General features: G+C 37.6%; 1 pseudogene; it reads right to left on the bottom strand.

The window, feature by feature from the left end:
• Nucleotides 1–402: 402 nt before the first annotated feature.
• On the bottom strand, nucleotides 403–2,593 carry LOC150055367 (histone-binding protein RBBP4 pseudogene; annotated as a pseudogene).
• Nucleotides 2,594–7,394: the final 4,801 nt, after the last annotated feature.

Below are 7,394 nucleotides of genomic sequence, written 5' to 3' on the forward strand. Positions count from 1 at the left end.
ATGCTGTTGTTTGCTAATGTTTTGCCTACAAAATCATCAATGACACATTTTCATTTTATACCAATAAATATTTATTTCCTGGGAAAGAAAATAATTTTATAAGGAATCTTAAATTTCACAAATAATAGTTTCCAGGTATTTGAAAATGTTTAAAAATTGTACTTGTCAGATGAGAATGAATAGGAGAATCAGAAACATGCACACCATCTGATATCATTATAATGTGACTTTGGCATTTTTCCATTGATATATGATTAAATTGCATTAGACATTTATTAAGCACACTATGTATCTAGCATTGAACTGGATGATAGCAATAGAAATACAACTGGCATTTATTTATTTCCTGGAAAATGGAACTGAAAAATTTAATAAGACATAGAACTCATCAAACACTAGACATTTCTTTCTTTTTTTTATGTAGAAAAGCAATTTATTCCATTATAAGCACTTACACAGTTAGTCATGGAGATTAACAGGCCTGCTGGTGAAACAAGTCACCCAAATGGAGATGGTATCAAACTACTAATCAAGGACTAACTCCTACCAAAAAAAAAGCAACTTTTATCAAGGATTAATTAATTTTAAGAACAAATAAAAGCTATCAGTTCACTCTTCTTAACTTGGCAGTCCACCTGTGGTACAACTGCCAGGTAAAAACATACAACTTTACAACTTGGTGGTCCCAAGTTAAAAAAAACAAAACACAACAAAAACCATTTCACAGAAAGGAAAGGCATAATATGAAAACAGCCCAAGAAATACACTAATGAGCAAAAAAATATATGGGAAAGGAGAAACATGTAGTTTCAAATTAGCTGAAGAAACCAAGAGAAGACTGGTCTACATAGGAAAATGTGCATCCTGGAAAGTCAGGTGTGAATTCTTTAGGGATCTATGACTTAAATCTCCCCTTATTCCTGAATAAAAATGACATCTTTCAGTATTTATACTTCATGGCTCAGACACCTACCTCATTTGGCTCTATTCCTTACTCGCTCTAGCCTTTACTTTGAAAAACTGGGGATATAGCTTAAGAAGAAAAATAATCACATGTAACATATCCCTTTCTGTAGCTACTTTAGATCTAGTTTTTTACTAGAAAATTCCTGAAGAGTATTTAAATACACATCTGTGGCTTTGTTGAATTAAGTCCCCCAATTAACATTTAGAAAAGATCTACTGTTTGGGTTAATGGCATTGTTGGTGGTACTATTATAATAGAGGGATAGCTGAACAAAGTCTGTGTCTCAAAACCAGTGTTAAATCAATCTCAGGGTAGAAAAAAATAAAAAGGGGAGTCTAAAACCACAAGTGCAGACATATCTAAGATCCCTGTCCTTCTGGATCGACACTTCCTTCAGGGTCTTCATCATTGTAAATATTCTCTGCCATTTGCCACACCTGCATGATATTATCTTCTGATACAGAACAAATCACCCAAGGTTCATTGAGATTCCAGGAGAAATCAGATATCTTGGCAGTATGGCCACCATGAATAAATAACAACTCTGGTGGGCCATCTTCTGCATCTTCCGGGGATTGTTCTTCTCCAATTTTACTTAAATCCCAGACATTCAGTCTGCGATCAGTACCACTAGAAGCCAGAATAGTCTCATTATGAGGGGACCACTGAACCTGGAATATTTCATCCTTATGTGATTCAAAGGAATGCAACTTAAGTTTCAGATTTCTCAGGTCCTACAAGGCAACAGTCTTGTCAGCTGATCCTGTGGCAGGAATGAACTCACTATAACGACTGAAAGATAAGCAGTTCACTTCAGCAGTGTGAGCATCAACTGAGTGGCTTGGCTTGGAAGTATTGTTTGAACGAGTATCCCAAATCATCAGTTTCTGATCATCAGCAACTGACCCAAAAAGAGACTCATGAAGCAGATGCCAGGAAACATCTTCTACTACTGCTGTATGCCCCGTGAAGATGGTCTTCTCATCTACCACTTTTCCTTCCTTTGGAACTGCACTGATATCCCATACGCAGATGGGATCCGAAGCACTAAGTGCCCACTGAGATTTGGGTTCCAAGAAAGCCCATAGCCTTCCTTCTGATGTCCACGGAGACATAAGTCTGGATTACACTCTCCAGAAGGGTCTGGTTTAGAAGGATGTTTTGTGTAGTCAAAAACAGGAACATCACTGGATGGAGTCTTGGTTGCAATGATGCAAGGATTCTGAGGCATGTAACGGGACCTGTTTACTTCTCCTTCATGGTTGATCTTGATTTCTATTTCAATTTTCCCACTGACAGAACCGAAACCTCCAAATTCTCCTTTCTCACTGTCATAGTGTGATGCATCAAACTGAGCATCATCATTGGGAAGCTGTACACTGGCTCTCACAAGGTGGTTTTGTTCATCCGACGTATGTGTCCCCAGGACAAGGCGATGCGTACTGAAATCTTTCCCTTCAGGTCTGGTCACGTCGGGAAGCCACTGCGCAGTGAGGCTGGGCCACTCCAGGGCATGGGTCATCACCAAATCGTACAGAAAGGGAGTGTTCTTTTTCCATATTTTGTACTCCTCGTTGATCACTCGCTCTTCCACTGCATGGTCAAAGGCTTCCTTGTCGGCCATGGCGGCAGGCTAGCCAGGGGGAGATCCCGGGATCATACGTTGGAAAAGGGGCGGGCAGGCAGCGAGCGCTGGCTCGGCGCGCGCGGCCTCTATTGTTTCCTGCGGCCCTGACATTTCTTTTTGATTGGACTTACTTATCAAAAATACCTTTGGAAATTATACCTTCTTTATTTCAATATGTTTTTAATCACAGGACAGTTGTCATGCAAACTTCCCTAGCCAGACACTCTGCAAAGATGAGGGATGACTTGATTAGGCTTCCAAAAGATTAAAACAGATTAATAGGATTTTTTTTTTATCTTAGAAGGAAAGGTGGAAAGAGAAAATGGAAGCATCAAGATCTATGGAGAGGTGATCGAATAGCATGTCTGAAGAAAGTCCATTGCAAACATTGTTGAGGAACTCATAACAGGAATGAAGGAGTAAAAGGTAAATTGCAGTGTTACTATAAAGCAGTTAAGTAATTCCTTATTAGAATTTCATGATCTAGAAAATCTATAGCTGGAAATCTGGGGCTCTAGACTTGACCATGAAGAAACTCTTTGTTTTATTCAAAATATTTTATTTGCTTTCTGAAATTCTTACATATGGCATGTTTTAGTCTACATTAATTGCTACACATCACAAGTACACTGGTATTTTTAATATACAAAATAAAGCATAGTATAATTTCTAGAAAGAATAATTTTTGAAATAACATATTCATGTACTCTTGTCATGTAGTTCTAGTAAGTGGTCAAAATGAAGCAAGTGTTAAGTGGAAAAGTTTTGCACTGATATAGCAACAGTCAAAGTGGAAGAGACATATCAGAATGGCAATTTGGGAGGAGGAAGAATAAAAATTAGCATAAAGAGAAACAGATGCTCAAATTCTTGGAGAACAAGGTCTCCTCTGACCTTGGAAAAGCAGAGAAGAGCAGTAAGCCCAAACCATCCATATCCACTGTCCTGGCACTTCCCAACCACTCCTCCTGGCAGACTTTTCACTGGATTCTGCCATTCAGAGCCACTGGTGGAAAACAGAAAGGGAGAGACAAAGAAGGGGCTCTGCTTATATTTACCTTAAATATGCTTTTTTTAAACAGCACTGATCAATGATTCTAGTACCCACTGTACAGAACCTTTTCCTCGGTCTCCTTCAAAAACACACTCACTGCAGTCTCAGAACTTAACTTCCTAGACCTCCCTTTGCATGTATATCTTTGGTTCTGGTCGTGTGCTCCATGGTGAATTAGCTACTCCCTGGGAACCAGCACATAGTCTGGCTAGTACCAGGGCAGGGGTATTCCTCACTTCTTGCATTCTCCTTTGTCACCCTAATCTTGAAGATAGTAGTTGTCTCCTATGTTAACCTCTTGATGATATCATCCTTCCCTTTGTTCTTTTAAGTCCACAACCCCATATTGATAATCTAGACTAAATCATCTCTGCTTGAAAAATGAAAAAAATTATTTCTCTTTTACTGGCTAAGTGATCTTCTATTGAAACCCACAGTGGACCAAGGAAAAAAGATTCATCAATTTTAGACAGTAGGAGTGAGTTACAAAGTTGTAGATGCTTCAAACCAGAGATGTCATAAATATGACTGGAAATCAACATAGAGAGACTACAGAGAAAGCATTGAAATCATCATTTCTTGAGATGAGGTACCTTGGGTGGAATGGAGAAAGTAACACATTGATACTGCCGTACATTGTGATGGAAGTTTTGGTGATTTCAATTACCAAGATTCTACTTCTGGAAATTTTATTGAAATTTAAACTTTAAGAACTTGAGACTTAAACTCTTGACATAAGGTATGACTTTTAAAAGATGCATAGTAGCCCTAAAGTAATCTTTTATCAACTTATCTTCAACACAGAGCAAATATAGGCAAAAATCAGATTCAAATGCATAGTTGTTCTGCATGCCATATTACAACATAAGCTGAGCTATGGCCTAAAAGACATTGGCAGGAAAGAGGACCCTGAAACTTGAAATGGAAATCTTCAGATGGCTGAGAAAGAATCTGAGATATATGAGCTTACTTGGTCAAGTAAATGAAGCCCCTCCCTGCTTGACAATGGAAACTAATCTTCCATTGCTTGAAGATATAACCTCATCCATGATAATTTAGTAGTCTTTCAAGAGAATAAATGTTTTCCTGCTAATCCATCATCACTTCTACACTCATAACTAAAAATATTTCCCTGTGGAAGCAAAGACTAAATCTGACTCTGAAAGAAACATCTTAAACCCCTAAGATATTTGCGAGATATCACTAGCTTATATCAGCAAACACCTGGAGACTGTGGATAGGAATACATTCAGAAGATATTAAAGGAATGGAATACATTATTATCACCTAGCTGAATGTTTTACTCTGCATATACTTACCTAAGACAATTGTTGCCTGTGCTACTAGAAATAGCTCTGATGGCTGGCATGATTAATTATTTAAACTAGGACTCAATAGGCTAATATATTCGATGACATTGTTTCTTTTACTTAATGTAAAAGAAGGAATTCCAAAACTTAGAATAAAAATTTTAGAATGAACTTATGAGACGTATGTTACCCCTCAGTATTTCTCAAGAGGTCCCAGAAAACATACCAATGCCTTAAGGAATTGAAACCAGAATTAGTGAGAAGTGTCCAGATCTTATTGGAAAGTTTTGTGGCATCTGCCCTTTAGGATAAGGAAGACCTTAGCCAGAGATTGTCTGTTGGCTTGTCTAGTTCCAATGCAGGAGTGTAGGATTTAAAATGCAGAAGACCCAGGGTCAAGAGTTTGGCCTAGTGGTGGAGTGCTTCTTTAGCATACATGAAGACCTGGGTTTGATTCCTCCATACCACATCCATAGAAAAAGCCGGAAGTCGTGCTGAGGCTCAAGTGGTAGAGCATTAGCCTTGAGGAAGCCCAAGGACAGTGCCCAGCTCTGAGTTCAAGCCCAAGGACTAGCAAAAAAAAAATGCAGAGGCCCCAGACCAAAGATCAAAGAAAATATAAGTATAATATATAGTTATATTACAAAATGTAACATATAACAAAAACATTATAAAAATATGTTACAACTGTAGTTTAATATAATATACAATTGTGTCATTGTTAATACAATCATATCAGATTATTTATAACATAAATTATTCATGATGGATAAAATTTAAAATATTATATAATTATAGTAGAAAATACATGTATTGATAATGTAATTTATAATAGAAAATAAACTTATTTATAATACAATTTGTACTAAGAAATAAACTATTATTTTTTTTAAGTACTGGAAATGGATTGAACCCAAAGCTTGAATGTGCATTGCAAATACTCTACCACTCAGCAAATCATTCAGCCCCAGTATGAGCACATTTTTTGACACAAGCTGAGGAGAAAAATAATAGATAAGGATCTCTGGCTTGCCAGGGATATCTGATGGTAGTTAAGTAAACAAAGGGACCTTAAGTGTGACATCAGTTCATTGAAACAATGATTCAGTGGATTGATATTATACTTCATGTTTAGGGGAACTCTAGAAATCTGAAATGTCACCACTGAAGCAGGACATTACAATATTAGTTCACATGTGGAATTTTGGACTAGTTTATCTTCAAGATATGTTCCAAAAAAAAAAGATATGTTCCCATTATTGGCTTATTTCCTCAGTTCTAGAATAAAACAATTAAAACTGGCTGAGAGAAGTCATCCATTCAGAGTAAGATATACCAGAATGTAGATCAAAACCAAAGACTGCGTTAGTATGACAAAGAGCCAAAATTCTTGTCATCATCCTAACACGTGACATGAAGGATGAATAATCCCTACCGACTCCAGAGTTCTCAGGTGTGGACCACAGTACCACTTTCACTTGTTTCTATGTATGTGATATGGAGGAATCGAACCCAGGACCTCATGCATGCTAGGTGAGCCCTCTAACTAGGAGGCCACACTCTCATCCCTCTGCTTGAACTTTATAAAGACAAACATGGAACTCCGCTATACAGATTTTCAGTCTTCCTTTGGGATTTGTCAATCTACTATTCTTTACCTGTATCTTTGGCTTCAAGGTCCTATTTTGCTCAAGGAATTGATATAATTTTCTAAAGTTTTACTACCTTGGCAGGGGGACAGTTTTAGAACAGGCTTTCACACTATAGCACAAATTAATGTTGTGCCAATGACCTACACGATTTAGGATGCTGAGTGATGGGATTGCAGAAGCATACTACCACGTCAAGACAACTATAAATGTTATTAGTTCATACTTCTGAATCATTACTATTCTTTTTATTTTTATTATTATTGTTGGTCATAGGCACCTCGCTAGTCTCCACAACTTGGAACCATAGCTCCACTTCTGGTTTTCTGGTGGTTAATTGGAGAGAAGAATCTCAAAGACTTTTTAGCCCAAGCTGACTTTGAACTTCAATTGTCAGATTTCAGCCTCATGAGTAGCTAGGATTACAGATGAGAGTCATAGGCACCCTGCTTTGATGTTTTTTTTTGTTTTTGTTTTTGTTTTGCCAGAACTGGGGCTTGAACTCAGGGCCTGGGCAGTGTCCTTGAGCTTTCTATCACTTGAGCCACAGCACCACTTCTAGCTGTTTCTGTATACCAAGAAACTGAACCCAGGGCTTCATGCATGCTAGGCCATGCTCCCAGCTCTGGTAGATTCTTTTTAATGGTAAAAATAGTCCTTCTTTGTTGTCTGGGAAGTTCACCTTGACTTCAGTATTATTTTTGTTTTGCTTTGTCTTAGATAACTTGCCATCCTATGATTTCCGAACTTTCTAAATTGCTTTATATTAGTTAACTAATAAACAAAT

This window comes from Megascapheus bottae, chromosome 14, assembly GCF_031878675.1.
Source record: "Megascapheus bottae isolate mThoBot1 chromosome 14, mThoBot2.hap1, whole genome shotgun sequence".
In the NCBI taxonomy this organism is placed as follows: Eukaryota; Metazoa; Chordata; class Mammalia; order Rodentia; family Geomyidae; genus Megascapheus; species Megascapheus bottae.